The sequence below is a fragment of the Polypterus senegalus genome, chromosome 5 (genome assembly GCF_016835505.1).
Source record: "Polypterus senegalus isolate Bchr_013 chromosome 5, ASM1683550v1, whole genome shotgun sequence".
Taxonomy (NCBI): Eukaryota; Metazoa; Chordata; class Cladistia; order Polypteriformes; family Polypteridae; genus Polypterus; species Polypterus senegalus.
In genome coordinates, this window is record NC_053158.1 from 19,889,707 (window position 1) to 19,902,203 (window position 12,497).

A 12,497-nucleotide genomic window follows, 5' to 3' on the forward strand; every position below is an offset into this window, starting at 1 on the left:
GTCACAGCCAAACACGTGGTGTATGCAGGTTATGAGGTGTGATGCTAATTAACACCCGTACTACAACAGATTATATTGTTCATATACTATTAACCACCAATTCGTCTGTTTCACTATGCCCACTATGCCTTTCCATCTTCAGCTACCCATGTGCACTTGTACGGAGGAGATCTTACAGAACAATGCCAAAATGAAATGCAACTAAACCTGCTGCTGCGAGAGAGGACACATTACAGTGTGATCACGAAGCAAAGAGGCAAAGGCGTGACAGTCGCTCGCAAGAAACGGACACTCAGCATTCACACAGATTAGCTCAACGACGCGTCTCTGCCCAAAACGAAAGGCAACTGAAACCCCTACAGAGAGAGAAGACAGATTACGCCGTGATCGCGAAAGAAAGAGGCAAAAGCGTGCCAATGAGACACCCAACGAGAGGTCCTTACGATTGAGTCCTTCAACTGTGGTCATCCAACGTTGCTAGTATAATATAATATAATATTCTTAAAGTAAACACCTTGATCAAAAAAGTGTGGAAATTTTAAATGCATAATGGATTTTCTTTTTTTTTTACAATTTAATGATTTAATGATTCCCCAGTGTAATATTTGTAGAAAAATAACAGATAATATAAATTAAACACATACTAGGCCATGCAGGTAGGCTGGCGTGCTTCAAAAAGAGAAAAATATATTGTGATGTACAGACTTATTCTCTTCATTGTATTGTCTCACTTTTGTTTTTCTCGTTGTTGGAAAGGCCACTGTGTGTCTCACTAAACAACAGCGCTGTGCTATCACCAAAAAGGAGAAGATTCTTCTTTGGAAATGTGTGCTTTTCTTTATTGGTACACCAGCCATTTTTTTTTTGCATTTGTCTTAAAAATGATAAGAAACCTGCTCCATCAAAGGGCAAACCCTGTAAACAGTGGAAGCTGTTGTACAAAAGAAGATAGTGGTAAAATTAGATGCCATCATCAAAAATCCCCTCCACCCCTCCAGGTGGCACTCTCTAGGAGAACTTTTAGATGCAGGATCATTCCACCATGGCATGTTAAGAAGCACCTCTAGGGGTCTTTTCTGCCCACTGCTTTCAGGCAATTCAATGCTGCCATCCAATGTACTCATTAAGTTTTTATTGATTGATTAATTGATTGATTGGCTTCATTATCTGCCCTGTGGATCTGCATCCTATATGTTTCTGCTGCTGTATGTATTTTAATTTCCCCATGGGATAATATCGTTTATCTAGTTTATCTAATCTATGTTGATAGGCATTCCATACGAACACACATATATACATGTTCAGCTTTGTATATGAAATTATTGTAAAGAGTGTTTGCCTCACATATGGAAGTTTCTTCACTAACATTAACAAAGTGAAGTGACGTGAAGTGAAACACTTAATAAATGTCCAGTATTTGCATGATACACAATAGTATAATCCTATTCTTCTAAAATAAAATAAAAAAAATAAGCAGAAAAGAAGTGAGTTACACAGTTACCAATTGTAATAGTAATATATTTTCCTGGATGCTCATAGCATAGTACTATGAATAATTTAATTCCAAATGTTGCTGTTACAGTATGGTGCTCTGGAGTCTGAAGTGCTGCCTTGCTTGTGGTCTGCAAAAGAAAGCCTTGAGGGAGCGATAGTTTTAGTCTGAAGCTTCAAGGGCTGGCTGTGAACTCAGGCGAGACAGGGTTTTGCTTTTTTTTGATGGTCTCGTATTTTTCATTGGAAATCACCCTTTGATGCAAAGTGTCAGAGCTGTCTTTCTGGCTGGTCAAACAACATCTGTGTGCTCTTTGATGAGGATCTGATATTTAGAGGGATTGTACGGCTTATATTGCAAAGAGCCTTAAATAATGATTAATACAATTTCCAAACATTTAACTTACTTAGGCCACAAAATGCTAAGGATTTTTAATTTCTTGCATAGCACACAGTTCCCAATTATATGAATGTTCCCATGGCAGAAACTGTTTGAGTCTTCTGTTCATCAGGTGCGGTCATTCTGGTACCTCAGTAGTCTCAGTAGTTATTTATCTTTTATAGAAGAGACTCACGTTCTCTTCCTTATCCATATTCATGGGATTGATCTTTCAGTGTAAATATTTAATAAGCTTCAATAGTAATTGATTAGATTAACAGTTTATCTTTTCTGTTTAATGTACACAATGTAAGACAACTGCCACCATTTAACCCATATGTTGATCTCCCTGACTAAAGACAGGACTCAACAAACAGGAAATGCTTTGATGATTTGCACTTCACCGTCTAACTCTTACAACAAGAGTCTCATTTTTTTTTTCTAAAATACTCAAACTTGTATGGTTTTCTGAAAAGTATATTATTAATCTACTCTCTCTATATAAAATCCTAACCCTAAAACTGCAACGATTTTGTGTGACTTTTTTTTGTCATGCTTTAAATCGGTCTTATTTTAAAACCTACAGTGGTGTGAAAAACTATTTGCCCCCTTCCTGATTTCTTATTCTTTTGCATGTTTGTCACACAAAATGTTTCTGATCATCAAACACATTTAACCATTAGTCAAATATAACACAAGTAAACACAAAATGCAGTTTTTAAATGATGGTTTTATTATTTAGGGAGAAAAAATCCAAACCTACATGGCCCTGTGTGAAAAGTAATTGCCCCTTGTTAAAAATAACCTAACTGTGGTGTATCACACCTGAGTTCAATTTCCGTAGCCACCCCATGCCTGATTACTGCCACACCTGTTTCAATCAAGAAATCACTTCAATAGGAGCTGCCTGACACAGAGAAGTAGACCAAAAGCACCTCAAAAGCTAGACATCAGGCCAAGATCCAAAGAAATTCAGGAACAAATGAGAACAGAAGTAATTGAGATCTATCAGTCTGGTAAAGGTTATAAAGCCATTTCTAAAGCTTTGGGACTCCAGCGGACCACAGTGAGAGCCATTATCCACAAATGGCAAAAACATGGAACAGTGGTGAACCTTCCCAGGAGTGGCCGGCCGACCAAAATTACCCCAAGAGCGCAGAGACGACTCATCCGAGAGGTCACAAAAGACCCCAGGACAACGTCTAAAGAAGTGCAGGCCTCACTTGCCTCAATTAAGGTCAGTGTTCACAACTCCACCATAAGAAAGAGACTGGGCAAAAACGGCCTGCATGGCAGATTTCCAAGATGCAAACCACTGTTAAGCAAAAGAACATTAGGGCTTGTCTCAATTTTGCTAAGAAACATCTCAATGATTGCCAAGACTTTTGGGAAAATACCTTGTGGACTGATGAGACAAAAGTTGAACTTTTGGAAGGCAAATGTCCCGTTACATCTGGCGTAAAAGGAACACAGCATTTCAGAAAAGAACATCATACCAACAGTAAAATATGGTGGTGGTAGTGTGATGGTCTGGGGTTGTTTTTCTGCTTCAGGACCTGGAAGGCTTGCTGTGATAGATGGAACCATGAATTCTACTGTCTACCAAAAATCCTGAAGGAGAATGTCCGGCCATCTGTTCGTCAACTCAAGCTGAAGCGATCTTGGGTGCTGCAACAGGACAATGACCCAAAACACACCAGCAAATCCACCTCTGAATGGCTGAAGAAAAACAAAATGAAGACTTTGGAGTGGCCTAGTCAAAGTCCTGACCTGAATCCAATTGAGATGCTATGGCATGACCTTAAAAAGGCGGTTCATGCTAGAAAACCCTCAAATAAAGCTGAATTACAACAATTCTGCAAAGATGAGTGGACCAAAATTCCTCCAGAGCGCTGTGAAAGACTCAATGCAAGTTATCGCAAACGCTTGATTGCAGTTATTGCTGCTAAGGGTGGCCCAACCAGTTATTAGGTTCAGGGGCAATTGCTTTTTCACACAGGGCCATGTAGGTTTGGATTTTTTTTTCTCCCTAAATAATAAAAACCATCATTTAAAACTGCATTTTGTGTTTACTTGTGTTATATTTGACTAATGGTTAAATGTGTTTGATGATCAGAAACATTTTGCGTGACAAACATGCAAAAGAATAAGAAATCAGGAAGGGGGCAAATAGTTTTTCACACCACTGTACATATATATGTTTGGTATCGTTCTTTTCAAAATTTATTGAACTTTAATGTAATGTCGTTAGATTTTCAAATTCTTATTCCATTTTTAAATTATAAACTAAAAAATATCAAGAACTCACGTCCCGCAAGACAAGACTTCGAGATTTAACCATGCCTGGGGCCGGAAATAAAAGACAAAGAGTAGCACAGCTGCTGTACAGGCTTTTAAATGTTTGAAGCGGCATGCAAGATGCAGATCATGCGGCACGGCAGCAGCAGCAGCTAATCGAGCAAAAAGGAGGTAAAAAAAAACTATTTGTTTCCCATTTTAGTACTGTTTAAGAGGAGGTTTCAGAGGAGCGACCATGTCTCCTTGAGGTGCGTTCAGCCCCCGTCTTCACAATGTGAGCGGCAGACTGGCTGCAACTGGGGCTTGGGTGCCAAAGGCACCAATTGGGCTTGCCCCCTAGTATATAATACAATATTATTAAAACTATTATAATGAAAATGTGAAAGATATACAGTGGGTACAGAAAGTATTCAGACCCCCTTCAATTTTTCACTCTTTGTTATATTGCAGCCATTTGCTAAAGTCATTTAAATTAATTTTTTTCCTCATTAATGTACACACAGCACCCCATATTGACAGACAAAAAAATTTTTGAAATTGTTGCATATTTATTAAAAAAGAAAAACTGAAATATCACATGGTCCTAAGTATTCAGACCCTTTGCTCAGTATTTAGTAGAAGCACCCTTTTGAGCTCAAACAGCCAGGAGTCTTCTTGGGAAAGATGCAACAAGTTTTCCACACCTGGAGTTGGGGATCCTCTGCCATTCCTCCTTGCAGATCCTCTCCAGTTCTGTCAGGTTGGATGGTAAACGTTGGTGGGCAGCCATTTTTAGGTCTCTCCAGAGATGCTCAATTGGGTTTAAGTCAGGGCTCTAGCTGGGCCATTCAGGAACAGTCACAGAGTTCTGTATTAGCTCAAAAGGGTGCTTCTACTAAATACTGAGCAAAGGGTCTGAATACTTAGGACCGTGTGATATTTCAGTTTTTCTTTTTTAATAAATCTGCAACAATTTCAAAAATTCTTTTTTTTGTCTGTCAATATGGGGTGCTCTGTGTACATTAATGAGGGAAAAAATTCATTTAAATGATTTTAGCCAATATCTGCAATATAACAAAGAGTGAAAAATTGAAGGGGGTCTGAATACTTTCCGTACCCACTGTACATTGCCTTCTTCACACAGTAGTGCAAACCAGAAAAAGCAGGGGGTAATGCAGCAAGGAACCCTAACAGAATCAGGACAAGTTAAGAGTGGTGTTCCACAGGGCTGCCACTTTTTTTAATATATACATAAATGATTTGGATAGCAATATAAATAGCAAGCTGGTTAAGTTAGCTGATGATACCATGCTATGAGGATTGACAGATAATCTCAAATACATTGAATCATTACAGAGGAACTTGGACAGCAAACAACTTTGGCAGATTTGTGGCAGATGACATTTAATGTATGTAAACCATACCAAACATATATATGTACAGTGGTGTGAAAAACTATTTGCCCCCTTCCTGATTTCTTATTCTTTTGCATGTTTGTCACGCTCAAACAGCCAGGAGTCTTCTTGGGAAAGATGCAACAAGTTTTAGGTTTGATTATACAATGAGAGCTCTGAAAATTAAAAGTACTCATTCTGTGAAGGATTCAGGAGCTGTAGTGGACTCGTCACAATGAATTGCAAGACAGTGTCCAGAATCCATTAAGAAGGTTAACAGAATGTCAGGTTATATAGCACCCTGAAGTGTAGAGTACAAGTCACAGGAGGTTATGCTGAAGCTTTATAACACAATGGTGAGGCCTTATCTGGAGTACTGTGTGCAGTTTTGGTCTCCAGGCTACAAAAAGGACATAACAGCACTAGAAAAAGTCCAGAGAAGGGAAGGAGGTGAGTTATGAGGAAAGATTAAAAGAGCTAAGCCTTTACAGTTTAAAAAGATGATAAAAAGGAGACATGACTAAGTGTTTAAAAGTATGAAGGGAATTAGTCCAATGGATCGAGACAGTTATTGTATATACTTGCGTTTGACCTGACTTAACCCTAACCTTAACCTAACCTAACCTTCTCTTTCTCTCATTCTTTCCTAGGGCACGGAAGAGGACAATGCCCGACAGTGAGATGGACCACGTTGTCAAAGAACTCCAGGCTCTCGATATCGATATAATTCTATTTTCGTATTTATTTTGTCTTTTTTCACTTTCTTCATCATGTAAAGCACTTTGAGCTACATCATTTGTATGACAATGTGCTATATAAATAAATGATGTTGTTGTTTAAGTTCTCCCACGGATGTTGGGGCTCTTTACTGTATAATTTCTGGTATTTTATAATGTCGGTTGTATAAGTTGAATGCAGGAAACTCGCGCTATTGCTCCAAGAGATTATGATATGCTAACGCCCACCTGAGGGAGTAACCACGGAGCAAACTACCTTTTTTTTCTATGTATTGTGCGTACGTGGCCACATATTGATACCCAAACTATTCCGAAGTGACATTTGCACTGTATTGTGTTTTTTGTATCTCACACCCTCATACACCTTTATCGTAAGAGCATCCCTTATCTATGATGGAGCATTCAATCAGAAGAAAATATGAAGCTGGTTTTACATTAAAAGTCGTTGAAGTGGCGAAAGAAATTGGTAACTGATTCAAAATTCGATGAGTCTGAGAAACTTGTGTGAGATTGGAGGAGGAAAGAAGATGTAAAAAAAAAATATATGTGTTGCATTTTTGAATGGGTGTATAAGTCGGGGTCTGATATTAAGATCTATTTTTCAGGTTTCAAGATCAGACTTATACATGAGTATATACAGTATTTTAAAATGAGTTCATCAAAATTTCTTAAAGGTAAATTTCACAAAAACATTAATAAGTTGTTCTTTACAAAGGGAAAAATTGACACATGGAACAAGTTAAAATGAAGTGTGGTAGACAGTAGGACTTTAGGGACCTTCATAACTAAACTTGATGTTATTCTGGAAGGTTTAAGTGAATAGAGTTGTCAAGCTTTCTTGGGCTGAATGGCCTATTCTTGTCTAAATCTTGCTAATGTTCTATTGTGTCAGCTGAAAAACATTTCTGAAGTGAAGCAAAATGTACTGTAAAATCTGCTGTGCGTCCCCTTACTGTCAAGAACAATTAAAATTTTAGAGGAAATTCTAAGTAAAGAAGTTAATTCCACAGTGAACAAAACTCTATAACACAAATAACACATATGTTTTGTGCAATGCTAAAGGTACTCTTCTAGTAAAAGAAAGCAAAGGCAATCAGGAAAGCATTTACAAAATACATAGCCCTGTGCAACTTAGAAACACCTTATGAGGAGAATTTAGGGGTTGTAGTGGACTTGACACTGTTAACTTCCAGACAGTGTTCAGAAGCCATTAAGAAGGCTAACAGAATGTCAGGTTATATAGCGCCCTGAAGCCTAGCATACAAGGAGGTTATACTCAAGCTATATAACACACTTGTGAAGCCTCAACTGGAGTACTGCTTACACTTTTGATCACTAGGCTACAAAAAGGGCATAACAGCACTGGACAATGTCCAGAGAAGAGCGACTAGGCTGATTCCAGGGCTACAGGGGATGAATTGTGAAGAAAGATTAAAAGAGCCGAGCCTTTTCACTTTAAACAAAAGAAGATTAAAAGGAGACATGATGGAAGACTTTAAAACTATGAAGGGAATTAGTCCAGTGGATCAAGTCTATGACTTTAAAATGAGTTCATGAAGAATCTGGGGACACAGTTGGAATCTTGTTAATGGTAAATTTTGCACAAACATTAGGGCATTTTTCTTTACACAGAGAAAACTATAGACACATGGAATGAGTTACCTACTAGTGTGGTAGACAGAAGGACCTTAGGGACTTTCAAAACTTGACTTAATGTTTTTATTTTGGAAGAATTAAGTGGATAAGACTGGTGAGCTTTGTTGGGCTGAATCGCTCATTTTTATCTAGATTGTACTAATGTTTTAAAGTTCTAGCTTGTAAAATGCCATTTAAAAAGCTAAATAGATGAAAGCAATTTCACTGAACAGAGAGTCTTTAGCAAATATGCTAAATATGTTCATCTCAAGTGGCATTATTAATAGTTATGTTCAAAATGTCTGAAGACAGTATTTTTCTGAAGGCCTTGGTATGTTACAGTTGTAGAATATGCAAGTAGGTGCTGTTGCTTTAAGTGTAGCTAGTTTTATAATTGATGCAGACAGGAACTATGATTAGTTAGAAGGTCTCATATAAGGAAGATGCAGATTTACAGCTGTCTTTGCTTATTTGGTTGTTTTTTGGTTCAATAAACCCATTACTATTTGACAGCCCTGCTTTGTAAACCCTTCTGTCCACTGCTTGACGGATTTCTGCTGCAGCAGAGTTATGGCAAAAAATTGTAGCCACCCAACAGTTTTTCTTTCAGCTGCTTGGCAGAACTGTCAGAATTGGCAGCAGCATTTTCACTGATTCACAGTATCCTTCAAATGTAGGTTTCTGTAATTAATCTGTAGGATGGGAAGTGAAGCTGGGAGCATCCTCAGGTCATCAGAAATGGGGAAGGAGTTTGAAGTTGTGCTAGAAAAATATTTAATTGTCACAACACTGAGTTTGGTGAGCATGAAGAAGAATTTGTTTACAGTGATATAGAGGATAACAAATTAAGAACATTCACAAAGTTTGTTGTTAATATTCATCATTTTCTACTATTTGGTTTTTTTTTTTTTTAAATAAAAAATCATGGACACCTTCAAAGGGCTGTTCCTGGACTAAATGAGTCCTTTTGTGTTAGACAACCTGGACCCACTGCAGTTTAACTATTGGACAAGTACTGGTGTGCAAGAGGCAGTTATCTCCTTCTGTTCTCCATAAGCCTTATTCCCAACTGGACAAAGCTGTCAGTACTGTGAGGATGATGTTTTTTGACTTTCTAGTGCCATACAGCCATTCCTGCTAAGGGGTAAGCTCAGAGATATGCATGTGGGTGAGCCTGTGGTCTTCTGGATAATGGACCACATTACACTGGAACTCCACAAGGAACAGTTCTATGTCCTTTTTCCCTCACTCTGTTCACCTCCGATTATTCATTTAACACCTATCTATCTGTCAAAAGGTGTTGATCTATCTATCTATCTATCTATTATATAGTGCCTTTCATATCTGTCTATCCGTCTATCTATACTGCTGGATGAATGTACCTTTTTTTTTCATTTCCTGCATAACGGTTTATTTATAATTGTAAATATCATTAATCAAAGAATATTATTGCAGAAAAGGGATGAAAAATAACATTATTGGTAACTTTTATTAGTTAAATATTGCTATTTAGAAAGTAATAATTACCCTGTTTGACCAATAAAAGGGGTAATCTGCCATTAACACTAGAATTACCAGAGCCTATGAGAAAACTCGTAAATCCGGCCCACCCTAAATTCGTTCGCACCTCTTTGTCAGCATCTTTTGTCCTGTAAATGTGTCAATAACAGCAAGCAGCCTGCTATCCTATCCCCCGCCCACCTCAGCAGTTCAATTCACAAAGAAGTTATTCAGTGCTCATTGTTTATCTTCAAGTGAAGTGCTGGAGCTTTATAGGGTAAAAAAGTACATCATCATTTAGAATACATACATTTCATGTATGTTCAGTGTCATCAACAACCTCTGTGAAAAGTTGTTAACACAGAAACGTTTTTCATGTTTTAGTAATAACTGACAAAACGTTGACATGAAATGTATAATGTGTGAAGCCTGAAATACAAATATGAAATAAACACTTTTACAACATTTACAATATAACAAAACAAGTGCGCTTTTATTCAAGAATTTAACCGAAGAAAACTGAAAGCAGGTTACAGCAGGCGGTTGATACGACAGCTTGCGTGGTGCAATGCTAAGAACTGCTGCCTTCCAACCAAGAGATTGTGGTTTTCGATATCAGCTGCTTCCCAAATTAACCATTTTCAGCAGGGAGCTGCTCTTATTGTTTAAATCATACAATAAAAACATACATTTGAATTGCATCTGTAAATTTATAGTACTTGTCAAAGTTTTTTTTCAGTTTTATTCTCTCACTCACGTTCAAGCTCCCCCCAACCCCGATCTGACACCATTTTCAGATAAAGAAGTGGTACAAACTTGTTTTGTTACACCCCCTCTTTATTTGAAAAGATCTTGTGCACCAACGAGACTGGGAAAACTGTGGACGTGGATGTGAGTGGTGTGCGTGACTGAGAATGACTGTGGATGTGAATTTTTTTTATTTAAGTTTTATTCTTGAGTGTTCCTGCTCACGCTGAATTAGTATGCACCTTCTGATCCATGATGTCAAAGCCGTGCTGACAAAAACAGAGAGACTTTGGTATATATGACATTTGGAATAATTCATTTTATGACCTGTATTGTACATTTTGCGTTGTTGCACTAATGAAACATTATATTTATTTGCATACCTTCATGCAGTTGTAATCATGACGTGACTGTATAATGTCTGAAGCCTGAAGTCCAAATATCAAATAAACACTTTCATAAAAGGTACAATTATAACAAAACAAGTGCACTTTTATTCAAGAATATAAACAAAGAAAAAAGAAAGCAGGTTACGGTAGGCGGTTCATACAACAGCTTGCGTGGTGCAATGCTAAGAACTGCTGGTTCACAATCAAGAGCTTCTGGGATGGATGCTAGCTTGCTTCTCAAGTTTACCGTTTTGAGTAGAGAGCTGCTCTTATTGTTAATATTGTACAATAAAAACATACATTTTATTTGCATCTGTAACAGCCGCTGTAAATATATAGTACTTGTCAAAGTCAGTGTCTTTTTTTTAGCTTTATTCTCTCACTCACATTCACGCTCCCATAACACCGCCCTGCCCCCCCAAACCCCCGATCTGACGCTGTTTTACAGGGAATTCTCAGATGTGGTGGGATAAAAGCTGACACATAATGAATCAATTACAATACAATCCACGTAACCTGAAAATGTAAAAATATTTGATAACTCTTGCCTTCGTCACCTTTTCTTGGTATCATCATGTGTCTTTGTTGTATTCATTCCCGTAAAGTCTACTTCACAGACTCCCTGCTTGCCTCCTGTCCACTTTTATACTTCTCATCTTTAAAGGTGACTCTCAGTGTCCCTCCTGCACCTTCTCTTCTCTTCATGCGTCTCACACTTGCGCTTCCTCTTTCATTTGTGTCACCAAAAACAGAGAGACCAATCAGACCGCTTGCAGGAATACTCATAAAGACCTTAGCCTTTTATTATGCAGTAGATTTACATGTATATAATGGCATGTTAGAATTATAAGTATATATACTGCATATAGGAAGATAAGATTTACACTTCACTAAGATTCTATTAAATAAATGGGATTTGAGAAACAAATCAAAATTAAATCTAAACATAAAGACAAACTTCCCAAAACAATCACCCAAGGTTAACTGACAACTACCAACCAAAGTACAAAATGCACACTTTACTACAATCCACTGTACCTATTAATTGTCAAAAGCTGTAAATATGACTTAGAATTTCTACCAGGAGACCTATAAACACAAAAACCTTGTTCATGAAAATGACAGGGTAACTTTATTGTCCTTTGAGCTATGAACATTTCACAATTATTGTACTTGGGATATTGTTCAGAAGTAACCAGGTCTTTGGAGTCAGTACCTTAAGTTAGCTGTAACAGAAGCAATCATCATTTCTCCTTGACAGAAGTAAACATTATATCCCTGAAACCATCATTTTGCAGTGTGCAATAAGGAAAAACAAACAACAGTGATTTCAGTTATTGTGTTGTGAAATATGTCTCAGGTCCTTCACACACACAAAAAAAAAAACGTTACCATTTACTTTTCTGCCAAGGTTATTTCCTGAGACAACAAATCTTTAATAAAGACTTCATCAGCTGGGACTCTGCTCAGTAAAGGTGCTGTGATTTTCAAGTACAACAAGATGGCTTTAAACTGTTAGTAGTGCTCTGGGAATTTTAGGAAGGAATGAATATATTAGATTTGGGGCCATTCTAGCGACCTATTAACAGCTTAAAAAAGGAAAAAAAAACTGCTGCAAGTTCAAGGTCTTTACCAAGACAATGGAAATGAAATTAAGGCAACTGTTTGATAGATAGATAGATAGATAGATAGATAGATAGATAGATAGATAGATAGATAGATAGATAGATAGATAGATAGATAGATAGATAGATAGACAGATGGGAAAGGCACTAAGGAAAAAGGCAATGTCACACACGAGCGATTAGGAGGCAGCTAAACGGCTTGAGTAACTGTAATACTATGTCAGACCAGGGGGTGGCGGAGTGTGCTGACTGTCTCTCTCAATCTCTTGCAGAACATTCCTGGAAAATCCTGCCAGGTTCCAGCACTTCTGATGATGTAATTT